Source organism: Aythya ferina, assembly GCF_964211825.1.
Source record: "Aythya ferina genome assembly, chromosome: 34".
NCBI lineage: Eukaryota > Metazoa > Chordata > Aves > Anseriformes > Anatidae > Aythya > Aythya ferina.
In genome coordinates this window covers 495,404-516,102 of record NC_140331.1, presented here as the reverse complement: position 1 = coordinate 516,102, position 20,699 = coordinate 495,404, and the positions used below count along the sequence as shown (strand labels likewise).

Below are 20,699 nucleotides of genomic sequence, written 5' to 3'. Positions count from 1 at the left end.
CTGGGATGTGCCTCCTTGAATCTCTGAGGTCCCTGTGCCCATTCCTCATGCCTTGGGGCATCTCAGAGGACGGCAGAGCAGCGTGATGTGCCACAGGGCTGAGGTGCCTCCCAGCCTCTGGCAGTGGCTACAGGAGCCAGAGTGACACTGCAAGCACTGCAGTGCACTGCCTGTGTGTGTGCAAGGCAGGGGACTCGTGTCTCTGAACAGCCCTGTGTATGAACAGTGCATGAGGCCAGCTCAGATGTGGGCACCTCACAGAGCCCTGGCATTTCTCTGGGTGTGTGACCTCAGTCTTCTGTCACCCTCCTTGCACAGGTTCATTGCATGTAGCCCTCTCTGCTATGTCAGCTACCCTGCCTTTCTGGACTGGTGGTGACAGCCAACTGGTGGCTGTTGGTGATAGCCAACATGGCTTCTCTAGGGGCAGATCATGCCTGTCAACTCTGGTGGCCTTCTACAATGGGCTTACAGCACTGGTGGTACAAAATTTATCAGTGACATGGACTGCGTGATTGAGTGTAGTCTCAGTGAGTTTGCTGAAGACACCAAGCTGGGTGGTGCAGTTGACACGCAGCAGGGAAGGGATGCCATCCACAGGGACCTGGACAGCCTTGAGAGGGGGGCCTGTGAGAACCTCATGACATTCAACAAGGCCAAGGTCCTGAAACTGGGTTGGGGCAATCCCAAGCACAAATACCAGCTGGGTGGAGAATGGATCGAGAGCAACTCTGAGGAGAAGGACCTAGGGATTTTGGTGGATGAGAAGCTCAACATTGATCACAGGGCTGGAACACCAATCCTACGAAGAAATGTTGAGGGAACTGGGCTTGTTTAGTTTGGAGAAGAGAAGGCTCCAAGGAGATCTCATTGCAGCCTTCCAGTACTTAAAGGGAGCGTATAAACAGGAGGGGGAGTGTCTGTTTGATAGTGAAGTGTTGATAGTGATAGGATATGGGGGAATTGTTTTAAACTAAGACAGGAGAGATTTAGGTCAGATATTAGGAGAATGTTTTTCACTCAGAGGGTGGTGAGGCACTGAAACAGGTTGACCAGAGAGGTTGTAGATGCCCCATCCCTGGAGACCTTCAAGGCCAGGCTGGGTGCGGCTCTGGGCAGCCTGCTCTAGTGGCTGGCAGAACTCCTCAGAGCATGGCAGTTGAAATAAGATGATCTTTAAGGTCATTTTCAACCCAGGTCGTTCTATGTGCTGACAATATGTTCTTGCAGCCTAGAAAGCCAACCGTATCCTGGGCTGCATCAAAGGAAGTTTGGCCTGCATGTTGAGGGAGGTGATTCTTTTCCTCTACTCTGCTCTCGTGAGACCCCACATGGAGTACATGTACTGTGTTCAGCTCTGGGGCCCAAGCTCAAGAAGGACATGGAAGTATTAGAACAAGTCTAGAAGAGGCCAAAAAGATGACTGAAAGTCTGAGGCATCTTCTCAGTGAAGACAGGCTGAGAAAGATGGCTCTTTTCAGCCTGGAGAGACCTTATAGCAGCCTTCCAGCACCTAAAGCTGGTCTACAGAAAAGCTGGGGAGGGACCTTTTGTCAGCGACTGTCATAATAAGAGAAGGGGTAATGTTTTGAAACTAAAAGAGGGTACTTTTAAAATAGATATAAGGAAGAAATTCTTTCCTTTGGGGGGTGGTGATCACTGGAACAGGCTGACCAGAGAAGTTGTGGCTGACCCATTCCTTGCCCCTTCATGGGGCAAGGTCTCTGCCGCCTACCAGGCACAGCACTCAGCCTGCCTGGGGAGCTGCCCAGGGCACTGCAGGGAGAAGCTGTAGGTGGAAGGAGCCCCCCTGGCAGGGCAGGGCAGGGTCCTGCTGCTGCCCAGAGCCTGCTGCCTGGGGCAGGCTGCTCACAGTCCCACACCTCCCCAGGGCATTTCCCAGCAAATTCTGCATTGCTGTAGGTAGCCACAAGAGCAACTCTGAGGAGAAGGACCTAGGGATTTTGGTGGATGAGAAGCTCAACATTGATCAGAAGACTGGAGCAACTCTCCTATGAAGAAATGTTGAGGGAACTGGGCTTGTTTAGTTTGGAGAAAAGAAGTCTCCAAGGAGATCTCATTGCGTAAAAATGTCTTCCTTCCTTCAGGTTTTCTCTTGTTTTCAGGATTGGTAGTGGATGGGAGCTAGCCTTAGCAGTGAGAACTGAAACAAAGAAGGCATTCAGTAATTCTGTGTTCTCTGTATCCACTGTCACCAAGGTACCTGCCTCATTTAGCAGTACACCCACATTTTTCTTAGTCTTCCTTTTGCTGCTGATTTATTTGAAAAAGCCTTCCTTTTTGTACTTGATGTCTCTTGCTGAATTTAATTCTAACCAGGCCTTGGCCTTCCTCATTACATCCCTGAATTCTCTGACAGTGTTTCTATATTCCACTTGGGTGGTCTGTCCCTTCTTCCACATCACGTACACTTTCTTCTTCTGTTTACCCAGGATCTCCTTGCCCATCCACACTGGTCTCCTGCCTCCCTTTCTCAACCTCTTTCTCATAGGGATGCACCAATTCTGAACTTGAAGGAAGTGGTACTTGAATATTAGCCAACTTTCCTGGGCCCCCTTTCCCTCTAGGACCTTTGCCCAGGGGATTTCTCCAATTAGGTCCCTGAAGAGGTCAAAGTTAGCTCTCTTGAAATCCAGGATTGAGGTCCTACTTTTTGCCCTTCTTCCTCCTTTCAGGATCTTGAACTCCAACATCTTGTGATCACTGCAGCTGAGACTGCTCTCAACCTTCACATTTCCAACTAGACCATCTCTGTTTGTTAGTACCAGGTCCAGCACCAGGTCTTCTCCTTTTTTGCTTACTTACCACCTGACTCAAGAAGTTACCCACAATGTTCTGCACTAACCTCTTGGATAATTTGTTCTGAGTTGTATTGTCTTCCCAGCAAATATCAGGGTGGATAAAGTCCCCCATAAGAGGGGGACTTTAACTCCTGTTAAACTCTGTTCCCTCTCTGAGCTCTGGGCATCCTTTGCTGTCTCTGGTGTTCAACTAGCATGAGCGGTACAGCATGTCATACCTGTACCTTATCACCAGCATCCCTGATGATATCTATCTCCCTCTCCCATTGAATCTAGTTTAAAGCCCAATCAATTAGCCCTGCCACCTGATGACCAAGGACTGTCTTCCCCCCTTTAAGATGAATCCTGTCCAGTGCTAGCAAGCCTGGTGCCATGCAAGTGTTTCTGTTACCAAAGAACCCAGAATTTTGGTGATGACACCAGCCACAGAGCCACGTGTTAATGGACACTATCCTTTTGTTCCTGTCACTGTCAGTACTGGGGAGAATGAAGGATAAGATGCTTTGTGCACCCTAGTTCCTGATCATCCATCCCAAATCCTTGAAGTCCCTTTTGATTGCTTTCGGACTATGCATTGCCACTTCTTCTCCCAGATGTAGGACCAGCAATGAATAACAGTCTGAGGGCTGAACCAAGCTTGGAAGTCTCCTTGTGCTCTCCTTAACCTGGGCCCAAGGAAGGCAGCAGACTTCCCTTAGAGGAGGATCTTAGAGGAGGATCTCTTCTACATATTGGACCCTCTGTTCCCCCAGTTGTGGAGTCACCCATGAATAAAACCTGCCTTTTCTTTCTCCTGCCAGTTTTTACTGTACAGGGGGTTGGCCTTTCCAACCCTAGCAATATCTCTGGTGGAAGAGGGATTGTTGCCTTCTCCATCGATCGATTGCCTTTCAGCCTCCAAGGGACTCATACCTGTTCCTCAGGGCTACCAGAGATGGGCGAAGGCAGATTTTGTCTGCCACCTCAAGCCTGGACTTGTTACCATTCATTCACATCCTTGCAGGTTCTGCCTTGTGTCTGCTTGGGGATGAATACTGCATTCCGTTCATGCTGGGGAATTCCTGGTGCCTGTTCTTGTTCCACAGAGGCCAGAGCTAGACACCAGCAATCTATCTCCCTCTCTGAATCCTAGATGCTCCTCACTTTTTCAACATCTTTTCATAGCTCAGCTACCATGCAGAGCAGGTCTTACACCTGCTCACGTCTCATGCAATTGCTGTCTCTGCAGCTGCCAAACTGTTAGGAAGCATGGCCAAAAGCACGACAGACACCAGTATGGTCAGATCATGCTCTCTCTTTATTACCCGGATAGCCTGACTTTTATAGCAAATTTATCAGGGGCGAATAGTGTCTCACACAAGATTATTGGTTGAAAGCACTCAGACAAACAACTGCAAGAAAACAACCCCACCTGCAAGAAAACAACCCCCTTGCGATTAGCAGTCACGTAGACCTTGTCCTTGAAGCCAGCTGCTGGTAACAATATTTTTCTGAATTCCTCAATTGGGCGACGTGGGAACACTATCATGGGAACTTCTCATAGTTACCCTGGTAGCTTGGTTTGCTCAGCTACAGCAAGCCATGGGATTTGCTGAGGCCTACTCCTGGTTGCTTTAAAACAAGCTCAGATCGAACAACTGTTCCATGGACTCATGTCCATGCCCTTTGTGCCAATTACCAACAATTCCCCCTTTTTCTTTTTGTACGAGCAGTACTTGGCCGAAGGTTTTTTCCATCAAACGTCGAATACATTACATAACACAACTTAAACATAATAACACTACAATTACTATAATCACTTAATGGTACAAGGTATGTAACAAAAGGTGTGCTAGGGCTGGCTAGACTTGCACAGAAGGTGGTGGTATTCAGTTCCCTAGCTAGAGATACCCAGACATTCTCCTTAGGATTGAAGGCTGTCCTTGGCAGTCCTTGAGGTGTCGCAGCCCACGTCATTGTCAGAATGATTATCAGGAACCTCTTCATGGTCGTCTTCGGCGTGTGCAGATTCTATGGCTGCTTTAGTCCACTTTGCTAACACTACAATTACTATAATCAAGAGCATGAAAACACTCACCGCCATAACCTGCGACCACCGCCTCCACACCCCCATGTATTTCTTCCTCCTCAACCTTGCCCTCATTGACCTGGGCTCCATCTCCACCACTCTCCCCAAAGCCATGGCTAATTCATGTGCAGAGGTGAAGGGGAAAAAAGCCCTGGCCCAGCAGTACAGCCAAGGAGCACCAGTGCTGGGTCCATGCAGAGCTGCTCCCTCGCCACTGCCACACTCTCCTTTTGAGCCCTGCTGGTGGTGTAAGGCCTGGCTGCTCCTGCAGCTTGGTGCCAGTGCTGCTGTGTGGCCATGCTGGGACCACAGACAGGGACGTGCAGTGGGCACTTGAGTGACACAGCTGGCCTCCAGAACAGCATTTCAGCATGCTCAGACAGGATCTCCTTAGGGCACTGCTTGAATGCAGTGGAATAATGTCTTATTCCAAAGTGCCTGTCAAGAACATGTCCAGGAAATAGACAACAAAGTCTTCCTACTTTGCTAGTTTCTCCATGAGCTCAGTGTGCTGAGATCAGGGTTGCAAGATGGTCTCGTAGGGACTGAGGGCTGGGTCAGGACTCTTTTGTTGTTGGTTGAACCTGTCAGGCAGCCAAACCGCACACAGCTGTTAGCTTAGTGCCACCATGCGAACTGAAAACGGTAAAATCTAAGAACTTTTAAGTTGTAGTAAAGTCGGTTTAATAAGAAAACAAATAAACAAAACAAAACAAAAGAAGAAAAGAAGAAAAAGAAAAAAAAAAAGAAAGAGAAAAAAGAGGAAGAAAAAGAGAAAGAGAAAAAGAAAGAGAAAGAGAAAAAGAAAGAGAGAAAGCGATGCACAATGCTTTTGCTTACCAAGTGCAAACTGATGCTCTGCCAGTCCCCTGGCTCTGGCAGCTCACATGGCAAACTCCCCCAGGTTTTATTCCTGAGCACATCTAATGGTCTGGAATATCCCTTTGGCCAGCTGCAATCAACTCTTCTGGTTTTATCTCCTCCCAACTTCTTGTGCACCCCCAGCCTCCTCACTGGCAGACCAGCATGAGAAGCAGAAAAGTCCTTTGCCCCGTGTAAGCACTGTTCTGCAACAACTAAGACGTCAGTGTGTTATTGACACAAATCATAAATCCATTTTTCATCATAAATCCAAACCGATGCCATACCCCCTACAAGGAAGAAAATTTTCTCTACTGTAGCTGAAACCAGGACAAAATCCATTACTTAAGCTGAATAATCTACATCATGCTCAGGTTCCTGTATTGTGTTTATGTGTCAAGGTTTTGGTAGTAGGGGGCCGTAGGGGTGGTGTCTGTAAGCAGAGACCAGCAGCTGCTGCGTGTTAGATAAGGGCCAGTTCCAGATGGCTCCAAAGGGACCTGCCACTGCCCATAGCTAAGCCAGTAAGCAAAGTTTTTTGCACCTCTGTGAGAGCGTATTTAAGAAAGGGGGAAAATAAATAAATAAAACCAGAAACCTGCTTTACAACAGCTGTTGGGAGAGCGAGGAGTGAGAACCAGCCCTGCAGACCCCAAGGCCAGTGCAGCAGGAGGTGCTCCAGGCAGGCAGCAGCAGTTCCCCTGCAGCCTGTGGAGAGGCCCCTGGTGGAGCAGGCTGTCCCCCTGCACCCATGGGTTCCACGTGGAGCAGATCTTCACACAGTAACCTGTGGAGGAACCCCCGGTGGAGCAGGTGGATGTGGCCTGCAGGAGGCTGCAGCCCATGGAGAGCCCCCACAGGAGCAGGCCCCGGGCTGGAGCTGCAGCCTGTGGACAGGAGCCCACACAGAAGCAGGGGGTCTGGGGGGAGCTGCCGCCAGTGGGGGGCCTGTTCTGGAGCAGTTTGCTGCTGAATGGGCCCTGTGATACGGAGTGGTGTGGGAGCAGTTCTTGAAGAGCTGCTGCCTGTGGGCAGCCCCTGCAGGCTCAGTTCAGGAAGGACGGCATCCCGTGGGAGGGACCACGCTGGAGCAGGGGCAGAGAGTGAGCGTGAAGGAGCGGCAGAGACAAAGCATCAGGGACTGACCGCAGCCCCCGTTCCCCTGCACCACTAAGGGGAGGAGGTAGAAGAGGGTGGATAGGGGCAAGGTGTTTTTAGTATGTTTTGAGTTTCTCACTGCTCTGGCTTGTTAGTAATAGGCAATAAATTACGTTAATCTCCCTATGCTGAGTCTGTTTTGCCCATGACAATAATAGTTGAGTGACCTTCCTTTCCTTATTTCAACCCTTAAGCCCATTTCATCATATTTATTCCCCTTTTCCCTTTGAGGAGGGGGCATGAGAGGGGTTGTGGTGGAGTTTAGTTGCCCAGCCGGGTAAAAGTACCACAGTCCCACACTTTCCAGTTGTGGTATAAATGCCTGAAGTAACTAGGAAAATAAAACTAATGTTCACATTTTTAAGGAAAAGGTACAGCATTGAAGAGGCTTTCAGTGTAGGGCATAACTGCATTATCTGAGCGTTCCCTAGGCTCCCAACCTTTGATGCTATCTCGCTGGGGAAACTTGGTGTGCAAGCACTACGGAACAGCACGGAGCGTAGTAGAGTGGAGTGGAGACACCACGGCTAGGCTCTGTAATCAGGTGGGGCCTCGATTGTTCTTGTGCACAAAGCTGCACCTTTTGCCACCCTAAGCCAAAGACCTGTCATGTTTTGACAAATGCTGTACCCTAGTGTACTTTTTGCTCTTTATAATATCATTATAATACCAAAACACACCTCCATCCCAAAAGCTACCCACCTCCAACGTGCGACCACCCCTCACTGAGCATGCGCCCTGAATTTCTCGGAGCCTATTACTTTAAACGGAGACGGGAAAACTTTACACCAATCATAACTAAGAGATGCTTGACTAGAGCCACTCAAGCTCCACCTAAAGGATAGAAAATAAGATAAATTGGCCCAAGAGAGAGGGGATGTCAGGGAAGATACCATCCCGAGGAAATACAACATCCTTAGGACCTCCTGACTCCTGGGATCAGTCGACGGGCTGAGCCTCTCTTCCCCCCCCCCCATTGGGACGCCTTTGGGTGAGATCTGAATACTTGCTTATAAATCTCTATAGAGTCTTTGATCCTTTTAATGCGTTTATTTCTAGGCTGCACACCTGTGACACCTGTAACACCTGTAACATCTATAACATCTATAACAACATCTGCAACATCTATAACATCTATAGCACCTGTAACATCTGTAACACCTACAACACCTATAACACCTGTAACATCTGTAACACCTATAACACCTTTGTATTTTATGCATACTAGCTTGCTTTTGCAGACAGTCACTATCGCTGGCAATCCAAAAGAACCTGATTATCTGTTGCTGTAATAAACCATACTTGATTGCATTGTGATAACTCTCATTAAGTGCAACTAGGGTGAGGGTGGTTATCCGTGGTAGTTCAGTGTTCTGAATCTAACCAGACCCCCAGACAGTTAATGCATTTTTGGTGAGTGTCCGAACGGACCCCCAGATGGTTAATGCATTTTTGGTGAATGTCTGAACAGACCCCCAGGCCGTTAATGCGTTGATGGTGAATGTCTGACGGGACCCCCAGACGGTTAATGTGTTTTTGGTGAGTGTCCGACTGGTTCAGTACTCTGAATCCGACCGGGCCCGTGACGGTTAATCAGCTACACCCCTTAACACGACAACATGGGATTTGGAGATGCCTAGATGTGGTAGGGACAGCGGGGGCTCGAGGGGATATGGAGGGGACGTATGGGAGTGGGGCGACATGGGGGGACATTGGGACATACGGGACTGGGGGAACGTGGGGTGTTTTGGGGGAGGGAGGTCTGCAGGAGGTCTTTGGGTTGTTTGGGGAGGCTTGCGGGGGGGCTTGAGAGGTTTGGGGGCTCCTGGTGGATTGTGAGGGGGAGCTGAGGGGGCCCTGGCAGGTTTCTGGAGGGAGTTTCGGGGTGTGTGGGAGTCTGGGGGGTGTTTAGGGGTGCCTGGGGGGGTTGAAGGCAGCCCCGTGGAGCAGGTGCTGGCCCTCTACTGGGGCACCACGGGCTGGGGGCCTGCCGGGGTGTGGGGGGGGTATGGGGAGGCGTGGGAGATGGGGGACATGCAGGGCACGTGGGGATAGGGGGGACGTGGGGACTTGGGGGGCAAGGGGACATGGGGGAATGTGGGGACGTGGGGGGGACGTGGGGATTTGGGGGGACATGGGTGGGACAGGGACACGGGAGCGTGGGTGGGGGAATGGGGACATGGGGGGAGGTGGGGACATGAGGGGACATGTGGGGACTGGGGGTACACGCGAGGACATGGGGAGGGCATGGGACATGTGGGACATTATGGGGACATGGGATGGGGGGCATGGAGGGAACGTGGAGGGGACATGGGGACACATGGGACTGGGGGGGCACAGGAGGACATTGGGGGTCCGTGGGGCCATATGGCATGGGGAGGCCATAAGGGAACGTATGGGGCCACGGGGGGGGTCTGTGGGGTAGGGGGGGATTCTATGGGGTGGTGAGCACCTGGGGGGGCTTCTATGGGGTGGGGGCACCCAGAGGGGATCTATGGGGTGGGGGGTGCACGGCCCCTCTATCGTGGTTCCGCTCGAGTGGGCAGCCGAGCTCCACCACAGCCGCTCTCTCCCTCCCCCTCCTCAAAGAGGAATGGGGAGAAAATATGATGAAAAGGGCTCAAAGTGGAGATAAGGACAAGGAGATCACGCAGTAATTCTTGTAACAGGCAAAACAGACTCGGCAGAAGGAGATAGGAAGAGTTATTGCTTATTACTAACAAGCTAGAGAAGTGAGAAACTGATTAAGGAGGCATTGGGGAGGCAAGGACAATCCCCAGACAAGGACTGTGTATTTCGAAACAAGACACTGGAACTCACGAGAAGGAAGCGGCAGGCGGACAGAGAAACAAATGGAAGGACTATAAGGCTCGAAACTGGACATTGCAATTCATGAGAAAGAGCCAACAAACGGAAGAATTAGCAACAGCCAGCTCTTGCAATTCAGAAACGTGCCAACTCAGCACAACCCTGACCAAAGGTGAAAAGTACACTGTGAGGAAGACTCGGCGTCTTCCTCCCAAAGACCCCTGCCCACAAGGCTTGGGAGGCTCGACGCAGGCGCAAGGTGCCAAAAGGCTAATTAGCATGAGAAGCCAGGGCAGGCGGGGATAGGGAATGAATACGTAGAGGCGCTTGTAGAATATTGATAGATTGATTGTAGAAATTCAAGACTGCTTTCCGCTTTGGGTATGCACGATAGCTGGAGAGATCCCCCGTGCATCCAGCGTTGCAATAAAGAATATACCACTTCAAGGAATTTCGGCTTCCATCTTTGAATCAAAACAAAGGAAAGAAACCAAAAGCACCTTCCCCCCCCATCCACCCTCTTCCACCTCCTCCCCCCGAGCGGCGCAGGGGAACGGGGGTTATGGTCACTCTACCGCACTTCTTCTCTGCCGCTCCTTCTCGGTCACTCTCGTCCCCTGTGTTGTGGGGTCCCACCTGGAATACACAATAAATGTTTGTTCATTGTCTTTTGTATTATAAAAACAAGGAGTTCTGTTTGAGGAGCGGGAGTTGCAAAAGCTTCCTGCTGAAGTAAGGAGATGTACAGTGCTTGGCTAGACACTATGAAAATTCCTTTGCTTAATGTAACAAAAAAGAGAACCCCCTCCCCTTCTCTCCTTCTGCATCTCAGTTGCCTCTTTTGTTCAAAGACACTGCTGCAAAGCTCATCTAACCATCTCCTGATAAGTTGCTAAACTAGTGTAGCAACATCCTGCCTTCCTGTCTCACGCTGGGCCAACATGACCAAAAAAAAAAAACAAAAAAGAAGTTGAACCACAACGCCAAGAAAGACTACGGCCTTCATCTTCACGACCACCAGAGGGACAGAGACGACCCCCTAGCAACAGTGCGCGCAGTCGCAGAATACCCCAGGATGTGCTGCGTAATCCCGGAATTACCAAGATAGAAAAAGGGACCCTGGCAGGGGTGAGGTGCGCGCCGTTGGCGGAGCCGAGACTCCCCGGCCGCCCAGCGCTGTTTTGCTTGCTGTTGCTTACTCAATAAATTCCTTTCTATTCTTAATGCAATGCTCTCTGAAAATTAATGAAGGGGGCAACTTATAACAAATTTGGTGCCGTGACTCGGATGAAGGCAATTTGATTGAAAGACCTTCGGAGGGGGCGCCCCACTGATTTCAGCGGCCTTTGCTAGGACTGCTTTCACTCAAACCCTTCACCGACGAACCCTAGATTCGGCAGCAAGCAAATAAAGCCGGCAACCCCTAGTAATCTTTCTGCACGAAGACCGAACGAAGACTCAGGAGTGAGTAAGTATAGGCCGGTGATCCGTTCGGTTGGGGTTGGCTTTCCTGGAGCGTAGCGTTGTGAGACGTCCAATTGCGGACGAAGCGAGTGCGGACCCCTCGGTAGTGCGGTTCCCACATCCCGCGAGGGACTGGGCCACGAAAAGGGGGAAGCGATTCGTGCGTGTGTGTGTGAAGGCGCTCCGGAAGATGGGACAGAAGAAGAGTAAGCCCTCTGGTCCCATGGGCGGGGTAACGACAGATGTTAGGTTACCCCCTATTCCTCCAGGTAGTCCTTTGGGATTAAGGATCCAAAATTGGGATGATTCCCCTTTTAGGCGGGGAAGGAATAAAGTAAAAATGATACATTATTGCGTTGAAGTTTGGGGTGGTAAACAGATTCGAGGAGACCACCTTTACTGGCCCGTATTTGGGTCCTTTGACGATTGGGTTACCAGGAGTAACATTAGTACAGCATGTAGGTGATTTGTTATTAGCAGGGAGAGACGAAGATACTGTTAGGCAGGCCAGCATACAGCCGTTGAACTTTCTTAGCCTGCAGGGACTGAAAGTCTCGAAATCGAAGCTGCAGTTTGTAGAACAAGAGGTAAAATACTTGGGCCACCGACTAAGTGAGGGAACTAAGAAATTAGACCCAGACAGAATCAGTGGGATATTGGCTTTAATGACCCCATGAACTAAGAGGCAGGTACGACTGTGGTGTAATTGCCTGAAGTAACTAGGAGAATAAAACTAACATTCACATTTTTAAGGAAAAGGTACAGCACTGAAGAGGCTTTCAGGGTAGGCACTTTTTGCCACCCTGAGACAAAGACATGTCATGTTTTGACAAATGCTGTACCCTAGATCATTATAATACCAAAACACACCTCCATCCCAAAAGCTACCTGCCTCCAACGTGCGACCACCCCTCACCAAGCATGCGCCCTGAATTTCTCGGAGCCTATTACTTTAAACGGAGACGGGAAAACTTTACACCAATCATAACTAAGAGATGCTTGACTAGAGCCACTCAAGCTCCACCTAAAGGATAGAAAATAAGATAAATTGGCCCAAGAGAGAGGGGATGTCAGGGAAGATACCATCCCGAGGAAATACAACATCCTTAGGACCTCCTGACTCCTGGGATCAGTCGACGGGCTGAGCCTCTCTTCCCCCCCCCCCCATTGGGACGCCTTTGGGTGAGATCTGAATACTTGCTTATAAATCTCTCTAGAGTCTTTGATCTTTTTAACGCGTTTATTTCTAGGCCGTGCACCTGTAACGCCTGTAACACCTGTGTATTTCATGCACGCTAGCTTGTTTTTGTCACTACCGCTGGCAATCCAAAAGAACCTGATTATCTGTTGCTGTAATAAACCATACTTGATTGCATTGTCATAGCTCTCATTAAGTGCAACGAGGGTAAGGGTGGTTATCCGTGATAGTTCAGTGTTCTGAATCCAAGCAGACCCCCAGACGGTTAATGCGTTTTTGGTGAATGTCTGACCGGTTCAGTACCCGGAATACGACCGGGCCCGTAACGGTTAATCAGCTACACCCCTAAACGCGACATACGACAACTATTAGGGTTGACTGGCTATTGTAGACAATGGAGTGAAGATTACAGCGGCAAAGTTACATTTCTTTCTGAGAAATTGACTAAGGATGGGTTGCTAAAATGGACCAAAGAAGACGAAAAACAATTAGAAAAATTGAAAGAAGAATTAGCACGCCCTCCAGCGTTGAGTCTTTCGGATTTGAGGAGACCGTTTTTCTTATTTGTTAACAGCACTGAGGGCACTGCAGATGGAGTATTAGCCCTAGAATGGGCAGGGAGTAAAAAGCCTGTGGCTTATCTATCTAAATGGCTGGACCCGGTTAGTCGGGGCTGGCCAAGTTGTTTACAGGTAGTAGTAGCAGCTGCTTTATTAGTAGAAGCAGCACAGAAAATTACCTTCGGAGGAGAGATCAAGGTGATATCCCCACACAATATCCGGGGAGTACTACAGCAAAAAGCAGAAAAATGGTTCACAGATGCCAGCTTACTAAAATATGAAGGAATTTTAATTTCCTCCCCAAAACTAACATTAACAACAACTTCCCTACAAAACCCTGCTCAGTTTCTTTATGGGGAACCGAACGAGCCCTTAGAACATGATTGCCTCCAAAATACAGAAGAGCAAACAAAACTGAGACCTGATTTGGAGGAAGAAGAGTTACGTATAGGGGAACAGATATATGGAGATGGGTCTTCACGAATAGCGGGACGGAAGCGCAAATCAGGGTACGCATTAGGGAATGGGAAAACTTTTGAAATAATTGAATCCGGACCTTTAAGTCCAAGTTGGTCTGCCCAGGCTTGCGAATTCTATGCTGTACTACGGGCCTTAAGACTGTCAAAGGGCAAAAGTGGCACAATATATACAGATTCAAAAGACGCATACGGGGTAGTACATACATTTGGTAAAATATGGGAAGAGCGAGGGCTCATCAATTCACAGGGAAAGGGATTAGTACACCAAGAACCGATTACCCAAGTCTTACAGGCTATCAGAGGACCTAAAGACATTGCTGTAGTACACGTTAAAGGACACCAGCGGGGCCTCACCCCTCAGATCACAGGGAATCATTTGGCACACCAGGAGGCTAAAAGAGCGGCACTAATGACCGTGCGAATTCTAAAAACAAGGGAAGACTGCTCAGACTGCAGGAATGATTTAAGGAAATTTCCATGCTATGATTACGAATGGGAGGACGGGAAGAAATAGTCACATTGTTCCCATCATAGGCCAATTTATACTCTGCTTAGCTTCACATTACAAGAAAAGAGCAAAATGATTCAAATGGGAATAAAAGAAACAGATGAAGGCAAATGGGTGCTACCCGACGGACGGGAAATGCTTTCAAAATCCACAGCTCTGAGGCTATTACAAAGGTTTCACAAAAACACCCACTGGGGAACTCAAGCATTGGTGGATCAATTTGCAATAAAGTATATGTGTCTTGGAATGTATAATATAGCAAAACGAATTGTAAATGATTGTTTAACTTGCAGAAAGGTAAACGCCCAACACTTGAGAGAAAAAGTATCGGGAGGTCGGGAATTGGCTCACCGACCATTTGCTAAAATTCAACTGGACTTTACAGACCTCCCAAAAACAGGGAGGTTCAAATATCTATTCGTGATTGTAGATCATCTTACACATTTTGTTGAAGCTTTTCCGACGGCAAGGGCCACGGCTCAAACCGTGGGAAAAATACTACTTGAGAATATTATTCCTAGATATGGAATTGTAGAAACAATTGACTCTGACCGAGGCCCTCATTTTGTCTCCAAAGCGTCTCGAGAGACTATGAAAGCTCTAGGAACAAGCTGGGAATACCACACTCCGTGGCATCCCCAAAGTGCTGGAAAGGTAGAGCGAATGAATGGCGACATTAAAAAACAACTAACTAAACTAATGCTGGAAACAAAAGCTTCTTGGGTAAAATGTTTACCTCTTGCACCGTTAAGCATACGGACACAGCCCAGGACTGAGGTAGGAATTTCTCCTTTTGAAATGCTATATGGTATGCCCTATGGCTTGGAATTGCCACTTGATCACCCCCAATTACAGGATGCCCAGTTAAGACCTTATTTAATACAACTCATGAACCAACGGATAGAGCTCCGGGCAAAAGGTTTGGTAGCGCAACGCCCTCCGTTAGACACAGCAATTCACAAGATAAAACCCGGGGACAAGGTTTTAATTAAGACTTGGAAAGAGACGTCTTTAACACCACGATGGGAAGGCCCCTACCACAGAAACGGCCGTCCCGACAGCGGAGAAGGGGTGGACTCATGCCAGCCGCGTGAAAGGACCAGTCCACGAGGATAAGTGGGAAGTAGCGCCAGGACCTGAGGACCTGAAACTGACACTGAAACGGACTCCAGAAGTATTGTGTGCTGGCTGTGTATCGTGGGAGGGGGTGGAAACACCACCCACGGGATGCAGTCCTTGATGAACTCATCCGGCGTGGGCTTCCCACAGGCAGCAGCTCTTCCAGAACCGCTCCAGATATGGGTCTGTACCACGGGCTCCATCCCTCAGGAGCAGACTGCTCCAACCTGGCTCCCCCGCGGGCAGCAGCTCCTGCCAGCTCACCTGCTCCTGCGTGGGCTCCTCTCCACGGGCTACAGCTCCGGCCCGGAATCTGCTCGGGCAGGGCTCTGCCACAGGCCGCAGCCTCCATCGGTGCAGGGCCACCTGCTCCACCGTGGGCTCCTCCACGGGCTGCAGCGTGGAACCCTGCTCCACCATGGGCTGCAGGGGGACAGCCTGCTTCACCACGGGCCTCCCCACAGGCCGCAGGGGACTTCTGCTCCATGCCTGGAGCACCTCTCCCCCTCCCCCTCCCTCTTCACTGCCCTTGGCGCCTGCAAGGCTCTTCCTCGCTCCTCTCACTCTCGCAGCTGCTGTGTGGCGCAGCGTTTTTTCCCGTCTTAAACCTGCTCTCACAGAGGCGCAAAACAACATCGCTTAGTGGCTCAGCTCTGCAAACCAGCGGGGCCCTTCCCAACCACGGGGCAGCTTCCAGATCCTGCTCACAGCAACCACCCCTCTGGCCCCCCGCTCCCAAGCCCTTGCCACGTCAACCCACGCCCCCCTCTCACCTGATTGGTCTGATCCTGCATGAGCCCCGCCCCTCCTCTGGGGCTGGGCCACGCCCCCTGCCGCGGGGCTCTCCCCCCTCCGCTGGAGAGGGGCGTGGCTCAGCGCTCCAAGCACAAGCCCCGCCCCTTCTCCCTCTCCCCACCAATCGCAGCGCTTCCAGGCAGGGGCGGGGCCGCGGTTGGGGGCAATAAAGGGGCTTTTCCCAAGGGGGGGCAGCCATGTTGTTGACGGAGCGTGGGAGAGTCGTGAGGTGTCGGGGCGGAGGTCTGGGGACCCTTGGGGGGAGGGGGGCTCTTGGGGATGGTTGGGGGGAGGGCTTGAGGGGGAGGGGGCAGGGCTGGGGGGTCCTGGAGGCTTTTGGGGGGCAGTCTAGGGGCCCTTGGGGGGTTTGGAGGCGCTTTGGGAGGGGTGCTGAAGATGTCTGGGGGTCTCTCAGGGGTTTCAGGGGGGGCTGGGTGATTTGGGGGAATCTGGGAGGGCCCTGGGGGTTCAGGGGAGTCCTGGGGGGGGGGTTGGAGGGGTCCTGGAGGCATTTGGGGGGCCCGAAGGGGCTCTTGGGGGGGTTGGAGGAGCCATGAGGGGATTCGAGAGGGTCCTGGCGATGCTTTGGGGACACGGAGAGGTTGGGGGGGGCTGGGTGTTTTGTGCGGGGGCCTGAAGGGGGCCTAGGAGGAGTTGGGGAGGTCCTGGGGGTGTTTAGGGGCGCTCTGGAAGATGGTTGGGTGGCCAGGGGGTGTTTGGGGGGAGCCCTGAGGGGTTTTGGGTGGGGGCCTGAATTGTTGGGGGGGCCCCTGGGGGTTTTTGGGGGTACCTTTTTGGGGTCCCCAGGCTCCGGAGGCGCCTCAGGCTTCCCGCCCTCGCTGAGGCGGCAGCTCTCAGCCAATCAAGGTGCGGCTGCTGCCCGCCCCGCTTCCTGAGTGGCTGCCACTTCCCGCCTCCAGCCATCACCAGCCAATCAGGGGCGAGGGTTTTCCCGCCCATCGCCCCCTCCGCCGCTTTCCCTCCTCTCCCAAATGGCGGCGCTCACGGGCCGCGGCTGAGGCGCTGAAGAGCCGCCGCCGCCTCGTCCAGGCGTCGCAGCCCTGCTGCAGCCTCCCCGGCGGGCCCAGTAACCCGTTTTCACCCGTTTTTGGCCTTTTTCTGCCGGTGTTCTTCTTTGCTTTGGTTGTGGGGCCCAGGGGGCAGCGCTGTGAGCAGAGGCGTCCCCTCACGGAGGCTTTCCCCAGACGCGCGGCCGCCATTTTGAGGCCGGAGAGGTGCCGCTGGTTTGCATTTGTATTCCCTTTACAGTTGCCCTCCCCCAGAAATAACGGCGGGGGTGGTCTCTGTCTGAGGGGGGGCCGCTAAAATGCGTGCAGAAGCCAGCGTTTGGGGAATTGGAAAGCTCTGACAACCCGAATGTGCTGGGTTTGGTCGTGAGCCGCAGGCTGTGGTGCGTGGCTAAGCCCCATTTGTCGTTTTGGTGAGTGAAAAGCTGAGAAAGGCAGAGAGGGAGCGGGTGAGAAAGGAGGTCACGTTCTGCTTGGGGTGGTTTTCTTTGCTTTTGCTTGTCCTGGGTAATTTGTGGCTGCGTTTGCCGGCTGCCACAGCTGCTCCTCCCTGTGCCCGTGCAGGGCAGCCCCAGCCTTGGGGAGCCAAAAGTTGTGATTGTGGGGGAGGAAAACAGAAACCAAAACCTGTCTCTGCCATCTCCAGCCCTCCGTGTCCATACCCAGCACCAACTCTTCTGGAGCTTTTCCGAGTCAGCAATGAGTGTGTGAGAAACACTCCGTAGCCAATAACTTAGGCTCAGGCGAGGATCTCAGTGAAGTAGCAATTTATTCGCGATTGCAATGGCGGGCGCCCCACAAGCAGGAGAGAGCGCATCTACTAGTTCCAAAACACAGTTTATATACCTTTTGATGGCAGGACCCTCCCCTGTTTCCCCACTGAGGGGGTAATCCAGATTCACAATCTATCTAATGCTTCACAAACAATGCATGGCCTTCAGTCGCTGGCCTGTTAAATTTCAAATTTCTTTTGACATTTTTACTGCTTGAAGTGGTCATGCTTCTTCACTTATCTGACTTGACACCGTGATTTTCACCTAATTGTCCTAAGAAGTCTGATTGTCTGCATTTTACAAGGTCGCCTGCTAAACTTTCTTATCACTGTAAGCATATCTCAGTACCACATTCCCTCCTTCTAAACAATGTAACTCTGCAAAAACACTTCAATTCCCACAAGTGGAAAAGCCCTTTCTTGACCCCTTTTGCCTCCACTGAACAGGGCTTTGCTTGGCAGTAGGAATACGTAGAGAACTGTTCAGGATGTGCAACCATTTTCCCTACAAGGGATAGGGGGGTGGGGGAGGTTTCCACATGCTGCTGGTGGCGTCGGTGTCTTTGCGGCTGGGTTGGCGCAGTGACGCTGGGGTTAAAAAGTGATGTTGAAGAACTGCAGCAGGTGAGAGGTTTGTGCTGTGTTGTGTGATTTTGAGGGAAAAACTTTCCGAAAGCCCAGCACGTGGCTGGGTGTGCCCTCAGTGCTGCTGATGGGCTCCCTGGGGGCAGTGGGGAGCTTCTCTGGGTCCTGGGGGTCCCTGGGGACAGCAGGACCCCTGGGTGGTGGTGGCAGGACGTGGTGTCTGCCCCCAGTTCTGGGCCCGTTCCTGCCCCAGACCATGGGTGAGTGTCCTGAGGTCCCTGTCCCCGGTGTCCCAGCCCACCTGGGTCCCTCGAGGGCTGCACTGCCCTCGTGTGTCAGCAGTTTGGGGTCACCCAACTGGGAGGTGCTGGGGGAAGCTGTGGTCGCTGGAGCCGTTGGGGTGGGTGACACAGCTGTGCTGTGGCCAGGCAGGGTGACAGCGTCGCCAGCGTCACCAGGCGCTGGTCCCACCTCAGCTGTGCTCCCGGACACCTCCCAGCCTGCAGGTCCCTGGGTTCGGGTTTCGGGTTAGGGTAGAGGTTAGTGCTAGGGGTAGTGGTGTGGGAAAGGGGTTGAGGGGCAAAGTTCTGGGTTGGGGATTATGGTTTGTGATTATTTCTTCGGGATTTAGAGTTGGAGTGCAAGAATACGGGTTAAGTTTGGGGTTTATGCATGGGGTTAAGTGTTAGGGTGAAAGGCTTGAGTTCTGTTTTGGCATTGAGGGATGGCAGGTATCCTTAGGGGAGGGGTTAGAAGGTGTAGGATTGGGTTTTTGGTTGAGATTATGGGTAGGGCTTCCTGTTGGAGGTTAAGGTTTATGGTTTGGGTTTTGGCATGTTTTTTGGATTTGGGGTTATTTTGAGTTTGGCCTTTGGGTTAGCAGTTAGGGTTGAGGGACAGTAGGGACTGGGACAGTTAAGAACGAAACGTGACGGGTGAGCTCGTAGAAGGAACCATTCTGGCACTGGAGCCATGGCCCCAGCGCTGGCGAACTTGATACGGAGCCATTTTGCGCCCTCTTCCCCCCAGGGGAAATCTTAGGTTGACTTCTTAAATGTTTTGCAGCCTGGAAGTTATCCCCAGAAGGTAGACACGCGCACACCCCCCAAAAGGAGATGCCCATCTCCTCCGTGGTGCTAAGGCAGCAGCACGTGGAGAGCAAGAGACTGGGCTCCGGTCCTTCAGCCATGGTTCAGGTAAGCCAGCTCTAAACACCCCTTTCCTATTTCCTAGAGGAAAGAGCCTATTTCGTCCTTTCTTCTCTCCCGTCACTTGGTGTCTGAGCAAATTGCTCCCGCTCTGCTCTCCCAAAGTGGCCAGCAGTGAGAAGAGGAGGGAGGGAGGGCTGAGAGGGTGTCAAGATGAGAACATCCTTGCTCCATCTCTCAGAGCAGGGAAGCACCAGGACGAGGCAGGAGGGGGCACTGCCACGGCAGAAGGGGAGAAGCCAGCACAGAGGAAGAGCTTTTCCAGGAGAACTGAGGGGGGAGAAACAGAGCTCCTCCACCTGCTGTTCCTCGTCCTCCCCTGCCCCAAGAGGTGCTTAAGAGAGCCTTCTGCCACTGGGATGAGGATTTGGGGGGAGTTGAGGCAAAATGATGACAGTAGGTCTCAGGGGGAGCATTAAGAAAGCCGCTGGCGCGTGTGGCGTGAGCGACCCCCGAGCAGAGCAGTGCTGTGGGCTGGCAGCAGCCTGGAAATAGGCGAGGAAAAGATTTGTGCCCTCAACTCTGCCACTTCCCTCGGGTCTGATGAGGAAAAAGCACTCATCAGAAAGGGTGCAGAGGGCTGTGAAAACACAGTCAAGAAACAGAGCAAAAAGAAATAAGAGCAGGTCCGGGGAAAAAATACAGAGAGAAATGTCGAGGGAAGACGGAAAGCTAAGTAAGGTTAGAGGGTTCGCAGCAAACGGTAGCTGATTCTTTGCTGGGAGTTTCAGATGCGGGGCTCAGGGGCAGAAGCATTCAGTCCTTGGACTAAGCTGACCACCAAAGCCTGCAATTTGCCATCAAAAGCCACCGATGAGCCTTTACCCAAACAAGGCTAGCCATCAAAAGTCGAAATTCTTGAGCAATAGAATCCCCCTCAAACCCAAGTGAGTCTGAAGTGCCGCAATTGCTGTACAGAATTTTACTTGACAAGCAGAAGCACTTGGAAAAATCATTTTAACTTGCAGGTTCCGTTGTGAAAGCATCCAGCGGGATGGAAATGGTGCTGTCTTTTTCTCCCCAGCTGCCGTCGCATCCTCTCCTTTCCCCTCCAGGGATGTGCAGGTTTTCTCCACGTTGCTCTGAGGGCAGCTTCCCAGCTCTTGTCCCAGCAAGGGGAGGTTCCTGGCCATGGAGGCCGTGGAGAAGGTCCCTCAGCTGGAAACATCGTTGTGTTTTCCTCCACTGTCTGTCCGTCCTCTGTCAGATGGATTTCTGTGAAGGGAGTGAGACTCTGAGCAAAAACTGCTACAGGTTTTTGGGGCT

General features: G+C 51.5%; 2 protein-coding genes and 1 long non-coding RNA gene across 11 annotated transcripts in view; 1 reads left to right on the top strand and 2 right to left on the bottom strand.

Moving 5' to 3' along the window:
* LOC311425839 (uncharacterized protein) overlaps positions 1-20,699 on the bottom strand; it is a 329,482-nt gene that overhangs the window by 306,250 nt on the left and 2,533 nt on the right. For 2 of the 8 annotated variants that reach the window (XM_084501861.1, XM_084501863.1), the window contains exon 1: positions 10,363-10,680. The exons of the other annotated variants lie outside the window; for them this stretch is intronic. The gene's annotated coding sequence lies outside the window, so the exon portion shown is untranslated. Of the gene's footprint in view, positions 1-10,362; positions 10,681-20,699 lie in introns of those variants that run through there. 8 annotated transcript variants of the gene reach the window in all.
* LOC311425795 (uncharacterized protein) overlaps positions 1-20,699 on the bottom strand; it is a gene marked incomplete at its 3' end in the record, with an annotated part of 311,807 nt that overhangs the window by 288,729 nt on the left and 2,379 nt on the right. The window lies entirely within an intron of this gene.
* On the top strand, positions 16,033-20,690 carry LOC311425851. 2 transcript variants are annotated; one of them, XR_014686456.1, is made up of 3 exons: positions 16,033-16,083; positions 19,291-19,421; positions 20,402-20,690. It is a non-coding gene; the product is annotated as an uncharacterized lncRNA (long non-coding RNA). The 2 variants fall into 2 exon arrangements; XR_014686457.1 differs by lacking the exon at positions 20,402-20,690 and adding an exon at positions 19,615-19,720.